Here is a 12,322-nt window from a genome sequence, read left to right on the forward strand (position 1 = left end):
CTGCATTTGGAGCAGGCGTTTCTACCTCAGTTAACCTCATCTAGATAACCAGCCCTCACAGACCTTCAGAAATTCCTTTCTATGCTGACTCTAAATCTCACTAAGTTGATAATAAATACTAACCATTGGACAATAGAATTGTCAAATAGATTACTTGACAATTGGATATAGATGGAATAAAACACAAAAATAAGGAAACCCAGTGTAAAGTATATATGGGACCCAATCAAGAGAGCAAACATCTAAGTTATGAGAGGCAGAGGAAGCTCATTTTAAAAATAGGAGTAGTCCGAATTTTTAGCAAGCTATAAATAACCATGTAAAAGAAGATTAAAGGTCCTCAAACAGATTCAATCAAAAATGGACTACATCAAGATTTGCTGCAGGGCTGGAGAGATGGCTCAGTGGTTAAGAGCACTGGCTGCTCTTCCAGAGGTCCTGAGTTCAAATCCCAGCAACCACATGGTGGCTCACAACCATCTGTAATGGGATCTGACGCCCTCTTCTGGTGTCTGAAGACAATGGCAGTGTACTCGTACACATAAAATAAATAAATCTTTATTTAAAAATGATTTACTGTAATCAAACTATTAAAAATCAAAGAAAAATACCCCGAAATAAGCAAAAAGAAAGAAAACAATTACAGACACAGGGGGACACACAAGCTTAGCTACATTCCTTTCAGTAAAATCTTTAGAGGGGAGAATCCTATGGGTAGTTCAAGGACCTACAGTGATTTGAATCGGAAATGTTCCCCCACAGGGCTTGTGTTTTGAAAGGTTTTATTCCCTCCAAGGCAGGTGCATGGATGGAAATCCGCTGGCAGGATTTTATCACTGGGGCAGGATAAGTCCCTGTGAAGCTCAGCGCCTGCATCTGCCACCAGTCAGTCTGTACTTGCTGGGTCACCCTGACGTGAACAGCTGCCGCTGTCATCCAACTCCCTGAGTGGACTGAACAGAACATTTCTGCGCAGCTTCCCAGGATGACAGGCTTAAACGGTCTGAACAGTGATATAAAATAAACTTTTCTTCCTTGAAGTTTGTCATAGCAACAAAAGTAATTAACAAGGGGTTGACAGACAAAAACTCCCAACAAACCTGGCCTCCAGAAAGACAGACAGCTTAAAGAGTCACAGAAAAACAAAAGCTGTTTTCCAAGAAATGCTGTAGGGATTCTAGAAACTAAAGGAGAGGGCCACTAATTAGTAACAACATTTCCCAGTGAATCTTACACTTTCCTGTATTAAACACACAGCTGAAGCTGGGATACCCTAATATAGCACTAATTTGGTACAAATCTCATATCTTTAACACAAAGCCATTAAAGAAGATTTCTTAGACAACTTATTATAGAGGCTGGAGAAATGGCTCAGTGGTTAGGGTGCTTGCTGCTCTTGCAGGAGAGAGGGCTCAGTGGTTAGGGGTGCTTGCTGCTCTTGCAGAGGCTCTGGCTTCAGGCAGCAGTACCCCCTTGATAACTCAAAACCACCTGCAACTGTAGTTTCAGGAGATCCAGTGTGTGCTAACTGCTGTGTGCTGGGTACTGTGTGCATGTAGTCAAAACACACATATGAGATAACTTTCAGAGTCTTAAAACTTAGTAAGTTTTCATGAATTGTACAGCACAAAACATAGCTGTGTTATCAAACCATAGATTGTGACAGACAGCAGACAGGGTATTTAGAGTTGTGTATAATCAAAGTTAAGTTGTTACCGTAAAATAGCCAATTCAACTATTGGATAACAGTTATTGGCATTTGTTATTGGTGACAAAGCAACAGCCTAAAATAGATACAAAAAAATAAAATAAAATAAAATGCAAGGAATTGAGTCAAACTGTCAGTAAAACCATCTAAGTACAAAAAGAGAAAGGAGACTAATCAAGAAATAAATGATCTACAAAGTAATCTTTCAAATAATTAGCGAAATAACAACTTAAGTTCTTACTATCAATGGTTTCCGTAAACATAAATTTCTGTATCAAGAACTGAGTAGATGAATGGATTAAAATGCACACACATAAACTACTTATGCATGCTATCTATAAGGGAATCTTTCCACACAACGATATATATAAAAAGAAATAGTCATTCATGCAAATGTAAACCAAAAGAGAACAAAAAGAATTATACTTATCTTGACAAGTAGATTTTTAAGTAAATATCCATAAAGACAATGCAGCCATTATACAATAATAAAAAGTCAATTTACCAAGTGGATATAGCGCTTGTTAGTATAAATGTATCCAACCTTGGAGCACCTAAACAGATAAGGCAATATGAAGGAAGAAAGATCTGTAACAGAACAATTGTCTTCAATTGTTCCAAAGTATCCTAATAGCAGCAATAAACATATTGTCCCAACAGAAAAATCAATGCTTCAACCACACTTCATACTAAATGAACCCCCGGGGCACAGAGAACATTCCACCAAACCCTGTGAAATACAAATCCTTCTCAAGTACACATGCAATATCAAATTCATTATCAATATCTCAACTGCCCATGAAACACAGTCTACCAGAGCGTATGGAATACCACAGAGGAGTTCTCAGAAGAGCGGTTTTAGCTATAAGCATCTACATGGAAAGAGACTAGGTGAGTTCGTGAGATGGTTCAGTGTTGCCAAGCCTGAGCACTAGTTCAGTCTTTGAGACCCACCTACGTGCACATACATACTCAAGTACAGATGTGGACATAAAAATATTTAAAAATAAAAAACGTGTATTAGATAAAGAGGCTAACATTATTCCTTAAGTAACTTGAAAGAGAACAAAGTTCAAAGTTATTCTTTTAAAAAGACGAGAAAAATGAGATTAAGAACAAAAACACTATAGCAAAAAATCAGCATAACTATTCATTTTCTAGGGACATTGACTAGTTTTGCAATATTTAACTGCTATAAAAATTATGGACTGGTACATGTCGCGCCGCCCGCGCCGCCACTGCTCTAGCTGTCTCCACTCCCGTGTCCTTGCCACCCCTCCTCCTCCTCTGCTGCTACGTGGCCAGGAAGGAAGACACAATTCACTCAGGATGGCTAAAGGTGATCCCAAGAAACCAAAGGGCAAGATGTCCGCTTACGCCTTCTTTGTGCAGACACTCAGGGAAGAACATAAGCAGAAAAACTCAGAGGTTCCAGTCAGTTTTGCAGAGTTTTCCAAGAAGTGGTCTTGGAGCGGTGGAAGACAATGTCCAGCAGAGAGAAATCAAAGTTTGATGAAATGGCAAAGGCGGATAAAGTACACTATGATCGGGAGATAAAAGATTATGGGCCAGCTAAAGAGGCAGGAAGAAGAAGGTCCCAAATGTCCCCCAAAAGACTTTTTTCTTATTCTGCTCTGAATTCCACCCAAAGATCAAATCCACAAACTCTGGCATTTCCATTGGAGATGTGGCAAAACAGCTGGCTGAGATGTGGAGTAACTTCAGTGACAGTGAGAAGCCGCCCTACGTTACCAAGGCAGCAAAGCTGAAGGAGACGTATGAGAAGGATGTTGCTGACTATAAGTGTAAAGGGAAGTTTGGTGGCGCCAAGGGTCCTGCTAAAGTTGCCTGGAAAGAGGTGGAAGAAGAGGAAGATGAATAGAAACTCTGTCTCCTTGTGAATACCTTGGAGAGTGCTGTGATCGACACATCTCTTATTTGAGTCGTGTCTATTGCCCCTGTTGGGTTTAATTACAAGATTTGATCACGATTACATTGTAGTTTCTCAAAGAGCCAGTGGTCCACATGAAGTGGCCGTGGGTGTGGGTGTGGGGAACGCCCTGAAACTGTATCAAAGTTGTACATAGCTCCAAACATTGTTAAAATGAAAGGCACTCTCGCGCCCTCCTCACTCAGTGCACTTGGCTGTTGGTGTGACAAGGCATTCGGAGATGTTTCTGACATCTTGTTCTTAACTCGTAAGGTAGTGTTTACCATATGGTTATTGGCTAGAAGTCCTGAGTTGTCACCTGTACATATCTATAGTTTGTAATGAGAACAAAACCCAGACAGATTCTAGATGCTCCTTGTTTGGCGTGGAGGCAGTGAGGGAAGATGCCTTTTGGAGGGGGCCGTAGCTCAGGGTGTGCACTGAGGCTGGACCTGTTGATACTGGGGTGGGCATCCATTTAGCTTCAGGTTGTCTTGTTTTTGTATATAGTGGCATAGCATTCTGCTGACATTCTTAGTTGTGAGGGGGGGAGGGGTCAAGCTGGCATGAGAAAGAAGTGTTTGGAGTTTTTTCTTTAGTTAAGTGCAGTAGATTTTAAACTTTTTAAAGAAACTGTAGAACTCATCATTGTCAGCAAAGCAGAAAAACTACTGCATCAATGGACTTTCAAGAACCCTCTGTACCTAAATGCAATCTGCAACATTCTGTTATTTTTCTGTATGTTTAGAATGCTGAAATGTTCTTGAAGTTAAATAAGCAATATTACATTTAAAAAATGTGGAGTTGTTTTTTTAGGGAGAAAAGATAGCAAATCTTTAGACTAAGGAAAAAAGAGGGAAGTCAACTAAAATAAGAAATAAAAGAGGAAATACTGTGTTCTCATTCCTGAGTGCAGGGTAAATCCATACTCCCTCTTCTCTAACTATCCTGGAGAGACTGCACCGAACTCTCAGGGCCCACAGTAAGCAGCACCACTTGAAATCAGACACTTCCTGCACAGGGCCAGACTTGGCCCAGTTTTTTTAGGATTGGTGGCCTGCCCCCAAGTTGCTAGATGCCCAGAAGAGCCATAGGAGGGCGCTCACTCCTAATCCCAGGGGTGAGTCCACTCTCCCTCTCCACCAAGTATCCCAGAGAGGCCGCATGGAACTCTCACAGGAACAGACACATCAGGCCCAAGGACAGAGCTGGCACAGTTGCATCAGGACCCAGCACCACCATCAGAATTCACAGGCTTCCCAGAGAGACAAACACACAGCAACAATTTTCCTCCAGAGACAACAGACCCACAAGCCCATGGGAGAGACAAGCTCTAGTCAGAGACAACTAGATCACAAGCAGCACCAATAACAAAATGGCAAGAGGCAAGCACAAGACTCTAAGAAACAGAAACCAAGACAACCTGCAACATCAGAACCCAGTCCTCCCAACACAGCAAATACTGGATATCCCAACTCACCAGCAAAACAAGACTTAAAATCATACCTCATGATGATGAGGGAGAGCCTCAAAAAGTACATACATAACACACTTAAAGAAGTACAAGAAAGCAAGAATATACTCAAACAAGTTGAAGTCCTTAAAGAGGAAACACAAAAAAAAAAAAAAAAAAAAAAAAAAAACACAAAACCACTTCAAGAGCTACAGGAAAGAACAACAAAACAGGTGAAGGAATTGAAAACAGAAATAAAAACAATGAAGAAATCGCAAAAGGAGATAACCCTGAAGATGGAAAACCTAGGAAAGACATCAGGAGTCATAGACGCAAGCATCACCAACAAACTACAAGAGATGGAAGAGAGAATCTCAGGGACAGAAGATACAATAGAAAACATTGACAGAAAAAATGCAAAAATTAAAATGATTCTAACCTAAAACATCCAGGAAATCCAGGAGACAATAAGATGAAACCTAAGGAAAGTAGGTATAGAAGAAAACAAAGACTCCCAACTAAAAGGACCAGTAAACATCTTCAAGAAAATTATAGAAGAAAACTTCCCTAACCTAAAGAAAGAGATGACCACAAACATACAATAAGTCTACAGAACTCCAAATAGAGTGGACCAGGAAATAAATTCTTCCCGATACATAATAGTCAAAACAACAAATGTTGAAAACAAAGAAAGAATACTAAAAGCAGTAAGGGAAAAAGAACAGGTAACATATAAAGTCAGACTGATCAGAATTACACCCGACTTTTCAACAGAGACTATGAAAGCTAGAAAATCCTGGACAGACATCATATAAACCCTAAGAGAACACAAATGCCAGGCCAGTTACTATATCCAGAAAAATTTTTGATCACCATAGATGGACAAACCAAGATATTCCAGGACAAAAGCAAGTTTACACAATATCTGTTCACAAATCCAGCCCTACAAAGGATAATAGATGGAAAACTCTACCACAAAGAGAGAAATGTCACCTTAGGAAAGCAAAAAATTAATCTTCTTGCAACAAACTACAAAGAAAAAAGCATGCAAACATAATTCTACCTCTAACAACAAAAATAGCAGGAAACAACAGTCACTATTCCTCAATATCTCTTAACATAAATGGACTCAATTCCTCAATAAAGAGACATAGATTATCAGACTGGATACATAAACAGAATCCAGCATTTTTCTGCATAAAAGAAACTCATCTCAGCAACAAAGACTGGCACTCAGAATAAAAGGTTGGGGGAAAGTTTTCCAAGCAAATGGTCCCAAGAAAAAGGCTGAAGTAGCTATCCTAATATTGAATAAAATAGATTTTTAACCAAAAGTCATCAAAAAAGATAAGGAAGGACACTTTTTATGCATCAAAGGTAAAAATTTATCAAGATGAACTCTCAATCCTGAACATCTATGCTCCAAATACAAAGGCAACCACATTTATAAAAGAAAGTACTAAATCTCAAAGCATATATTGCACCACACACAATAATAGTGGGAGACTGCAACACCCCATCTCATCAATGGACTGATCATGGAAGCAGAAACTGAGCAGTAAAAATAACAGCAGTTATGAACCAAATGGATTTAACAGACATCTATAGAATATTTCACCCTAAAACAAAAGAATACACCTTCTTCTCAGCACCTCATGGCACCTTCTCCAAAAACTTACCATATGCTCAGTCAGAAAATAGGCCTCAACAGATATAAAAATATTAAAATAATCCCATGCATCTTATTGGATCACCATGGACTAAGGCTGGTATTCAATAACCACAGAAACAACAAAAAGCCCACACGCACATAGAAGCTGAACAATGTTCTACTCAATGATAACGTGGTCAAGAAAGAAATAAAGAAAGAAATCAAATACTTTTTATAATTTAATGAAAATGAAGGAACAACATTCCGAAACTTACGGAATACAATGAAACTAGTGCTAAGAGGGAAACTCATAGCTTTGAGCACCTCAAAAAAGAAACTGGAGAGAGCATATACTAACAGCTTGACAGCTCACCTGAAAGCTCTAGAACAAAAAGAATGAGATACACCCACGAGAAGTAGAGGAAATAATCAAACTCAGAGCTGAAATTAACCAAACATAAATAAAAAGAACTATATAGAGTTTCAATAAAACCAAGAGCTGGTTCGTTGAGAAAATCAACAAGATTGATAAACCTTTGCCCAAACTAATAAGAGGACACAGAGAGAGTATTCAAATTAACAAAATCAGAAATGAAAGGAGAGACATAACAACAGAAACTGAGGAAATTCAAGAAATCATCAGATTCTACTACACACGCAACAAAACTGGAAAATCTAAAGGAAAGGGGTAATTTTCTAGACAGATACCAGATACCAAAGTTAAATCAGGACCAAATAAACCATATTAACAGCCTCATAACCTAAAAAAAATACAAGCAGTCATCAAAAGCCTCCCAACCAGAAAAAGCACAGGACCGGATGGATTTAGTGCAGAATTCTATCAGACCTTCATAGAAGTCCTAATACCAATACTCTCCAAATTATTCCATAAAATAGAAACACAGGGAATACTACCCAACTCATTCTTTGAAGCCACAATTATGCTCATTCTTAAACCACTTAAAGACCCTACAAAGAAAGAGAACTTCAGGCCAATTTCCATCATGAACATTGATACAAAAATACTCAATAAAATTCTTGCAAATCAAATCCAAGAACACATCAAAATGATCATTCACCATGATCAAGTAGGCTTCATCCCAGGGATGCAAGGATGTTTCAATAGATGGAAATCCATCAATGTAATCCTCTATATAAACAAACTCAAAGAAAAAAAACACACATAATCTTCCCCTTAGACGCTGAGAAAGCACTTGACAAAATTCAACAACCCTTCCTATTAAATGTCTTGGAAAGATCAGGAATTCAAGGCTCATATTTAAACATAGTAAAAGCAATACACAGCAAACCAGAAGCCAACATAAAACTAAATGATAAGAATGTTGAAGCAATCCCAGTAAAATCAGGGACTAGACAAGGCTGCCCACTCTCCCCCTACCTATTCAATATAGTAATGGAAGTACCAACCAGAACAATCAGACAGCAAAAAAGAGGTCAAAGGGATACAAATAAGAAAGGAAGAAATCAAAATATCACTATTTGCAGATGATATGATAATATACTTAAGTGACCCCAAAAATTTCACCAGAGGTCTTCTACACCTGATAAACAACTTTAGCAAAGTGGCTAAATATAAAATTACTCAAACAAATCAGTAGTCTTCCTATACACCAAGGATAAACAGGCTGAGAAAGAAATTAGGGAATCAACACCCTTCACAATAGTCCCAAAGTATATAAAATACCTTGGAGTGACCCTGACCAAGCAAGTTAAGGATCTGTATGACAAGAAATTCAAGACTTTGAAGAAGGAAACTGAAGAAGACTTCATAAGGTGGAAAGATCTCCCATGCTCATGGATTCGAAGGACCAACCTAATAAAAATAGCCATCCTGCCTAAAGCAATCTACAGGTTCAATGCAATCCCCATGAAAATTCCAACTCAATTCTTCATAGAGTTAGAAAGAGCAATTTGTAAATTCATTTGGAATGATATAGAAAACCCAGGATACAAAACACTATTTTCAACAACAAAAAAAATCCCAGGGAAATCACTATTTCTGACATGAAGCTTTATTACAGATCAATAGTGATAAAAACTGCAGGTAGATCAAAGAAATAGAATTGAAGACCCAGAAATGAACCCACACACCTATGGTCACTTGATCTTTGACAAAGGAGCTAAAAATATTCAATGGAGAAAGGACAGCCTCTTCAACAAATGGTGCTGATTCAACTGTCAACATGCACAAAAATGCAAGTCAAACTTTTCTTATCTCCCTATACAAAGCTCAAGTACACATGGACCAAAGACCTCAACATAAAATCAGGTACACTGAAACATTAGAAGAAAAAGTGGGGAAGAGAACACATAGGCACAGAGGAAAATTTCCTGAACAGAACAACAATGGCTTATACTCTAAGATCAAAAATCTACAAATAGGACCTCATGAAACTGCAAAGCTTCTGTAAGGCTAAGGACACTGTCAAGAAGACAAAACGGCAGCCAGCAAATTGGGAAAGCATCTTTACCAATCCTACATCTAATAGAGGGCTAGTATCCAATACATACAAAGAATTCAAGAACTTAGATTCTAGAGAATCAAATAATTCTATTAAAAATGAGATAAAGAGCTAAACAAAGAATTCTCAGCTGAGAAACACCTAAAGAAATGCTCAACATCTCTAGTCATCAGGGATATGCAAGTCAAAGCCACCCTAAGATTCTACCTCACATCAGTGAGAATGGCTAAGATCACATCAGATGCTGGTGAAAATGTGGAGAAAGAGGAACACTCATTTACTGTTGGGGGGATTGTACAAGCACTCTAAAAATTAGTCTGTTGGTTTCTCAGAAATTTGGACATAGTACTACCTAGGACCCCGCTATACCACTCCTGGGCATATACCCCAAAAGAAGTTCCAACATATAACAAGGACACAGGCTCCACCATGTTAATAGCAGCCTTATTTATAATAGTCAGAAGCTGTAAAGAACCCAGATGTCCTTCAACAGAGGAAGGGATACAGAAAGTGTGGTACATTTACACAATGGAGTACTACTCAGCTATTAAAAACAATGAATTCATAAAATTCCTAGGCAAATGAATGGAACTTGAAGCTATCATCCTGAGTGAGGTAACCTAGTCACCCAAGAACACTCATGGTATGTACTCACTTATAAGCAGATATTAGCCTGAAAAGCTTTAATACCAAGAAACAATTCACACAAATTATGAAGCTCAAAGAAAAGAAATGCTAGCAGGTGGATGCCTCAGTCCTTTTTAGAAGAAAGAACATAATGCTCAAGGGAGGAAATAAAGGGACAAATAGAGGAGTAGAGATTGGAGAAAAGATTGTCCAGAGCCTGCCTCACCTGGGGATCCATCCCAAATGCAGCCACTAAACCCAAGCACTATTGCTGATGCCAAGTAGTGCTTACAGGCAGGAACCTAATATGGATACCTCCTAAGAGGCTCTGCCAGAGAGCCATACTGATAGAGTTAAGGATGCTTGCACCTAACCATCAGGCTGAACATGGGGACCCCAATGAAGGAGCTAGAGAAAGGACTGAAGGAGCTGAAAGGATCTGCAACCTCATGGGAAGAACAAAATGATCAACTAACTAAACCCACCACAGCTCCCAGGGACTACATTACCACCCAATGAGTTTGCATGGAGATACTTATATCCCCAGGTGCCTATGCAGCAGAGGATAGTATTCCCTGGCATCAATGAGAGGAGAGGACATTGGTCCAGCAAAGGCTCATTTTTCCAGTGTAGGGGATGCCAATGTGCTGAGGTGGGCAAGGGTCATTGGGAGAGGGAGCACCTTCATGGAAGCAATGGGAGTAAGAGGGGGATGGTATTAGGGGAAGGGTATAGGATCTGAAATGTAATGTAGAGAATACACAATTTAAAAAAAAGAGGAAATCCTGTAGCAGATACAAAATAAATAATAATGTAAGATACTGTTATGAAAATGATAGACCTAAGAATTGGGAAATTTAGGATAAATGGAAAATTCCTACATATTAAAATCTTCTAAAGAGAATTCTGAATAAATAGAAAATCTGAGGAGACCACAAATGAGCAAGATTAAGCCAGTAATGAAAGAAGTGTTAAAAGAACACAACCTAGTGCCCTTCCAAACATGTAAAATATTAATATATTTTATTCTAATATCAATATTAATACCAATCATTCTCAAATGCTAAAGTTCAAGAGTAGAAAATATTTTAAAACTTATTTTATTTAGGGCTTTACAAAAAACAAACAAACAAACAAACAACTCAAACTTTGGCTAGTAGGTCCAGTCAACAGGCATGCAAAATTCCGTAGCAAAATAGAAGCAAACCAAATTCAACAGAACATTGAAAAAAAAAAAAAAAGATGTCTAGGTTAGTTTCGCATGTATTGAGTCCTAGTATTCTGGGAGAAGTGAAGCTCTGAGTTCAAGGCCAACTGGTTTACCCTGTTTCAAAATAAAAATCACTAATCAGTGTCGGGTAGGATGTATTTGGGAGTGCAAGGATCAGTCTGACATAGGCCATCATCAAATGTGGTACACTACATTATCAGGATGAAGAGCAAAGAAAGTATAATATAGAAATAGCAACAGCACAGAAAGAACATTTGGCAAAGGTCAAACTTTTCAGACGTAAACAAAAGCTCAGAAAATTAGGTTTAAAGAAAGTGATGTCAATATATAACAGACATGTATGATCAACCCACAGCTGACATTACTCCACAGTGAAAAGACTGGGAGCTTTTTTTTTTTAGAAAATTAAGAATAAGACAAGGGCTTGTCACTTACTTTCAGCATGATGACTGTAAGTCATAGCCAGAGAACTATAAAAGAAAATATTTCCTTAAAATTGATAGAAAAAACAAAATTGTTCTTGTTTGTAGATTACATAATTTTATAAAAACCTTGAAGACACAATGAAAAAAAAACTAGAAAAAAATCAGTAAATGTGTAGGGTACAAAGTCAACATACAAAAATCAATCGCTTTTCTGTGTGGTAACAATGAACTACCTGAAAAAGAAAATCAAGAAAACAATCTACTTACAACATCTCTAAATAAATAAGTAAAGAAATAAATAAATCACTAAGAAGTAGATATTTAATCAAGATATTTTAAATTAAAGTATACACTGAGAACTAAGATATTAATGAAGAGAATTTTTAAAAGATACAAGGATTTGGAAATATATCCTTGAGAAACTTAAAGGTGCTTTGAGTGCATTTTCTAAGGTTCATAGGATGGAAATTGTTCCCTAGCACTGACAATGCTAAAGATAAGACCATGAATGGTGATACCTCTGTGTGTGTGTGTGTGTGTGTGTGTGTGTGTTGTGGTGAGTATGATTAGATTATTAGAGCTACTTTCCTCAGAGGTATTAGTACAATTCTTGAGGGATTTTTGTTGGTCCTTGAAATACTAAATTTGTATAAATTTCAAGACTTTTCCTCATATCTGGCCTCTTCAGCAAACGCGGAGCTCTCTTTTCACTTGCCCACCGTGCTGAGGCACAGCCAAGAGAGCCCTTGGCCAAGTCTGAAAAGCTGCCAATACCAATCTTGGCTATTCAGCTTTCAAAAATTTTAAATGATAA

At 38.0% G+C, this 12,322-nt stretch overlaps 1 pseudogene across 1 annotated transcript in view; it reads left to right on the top strand.

The window, feature by feature from the left end:
• The first annotated feature begins 3,037 nt into the window (after positions 1-3,037).
• LOC308433279 (high mobility group protein B3-like) overlaps positions 3,038-12,322 on the top strand; it is a 192,155-nt pseudogene continuing 182,870 nt past the window's right edge. The window contains exon 1 of the transcript in view: positions 3,038-3,566. The product of the transcript in view is annotated as a high mobility group protein B3-like (transcript). The remainder of the gene's footprint in view (positions 3,567-12,322) is intronic.

Source organism: Micromys minutus (assembly GCF_963924665.1).
Source record: "Micromys minutus genome assembly, chromosome: 19".
NCBI classification, from domain to species: Eukaryota; Metazoa; Chordata; class Mammalia; order Rodentia; family Muridae; genus Micromys; species Micromys minutus.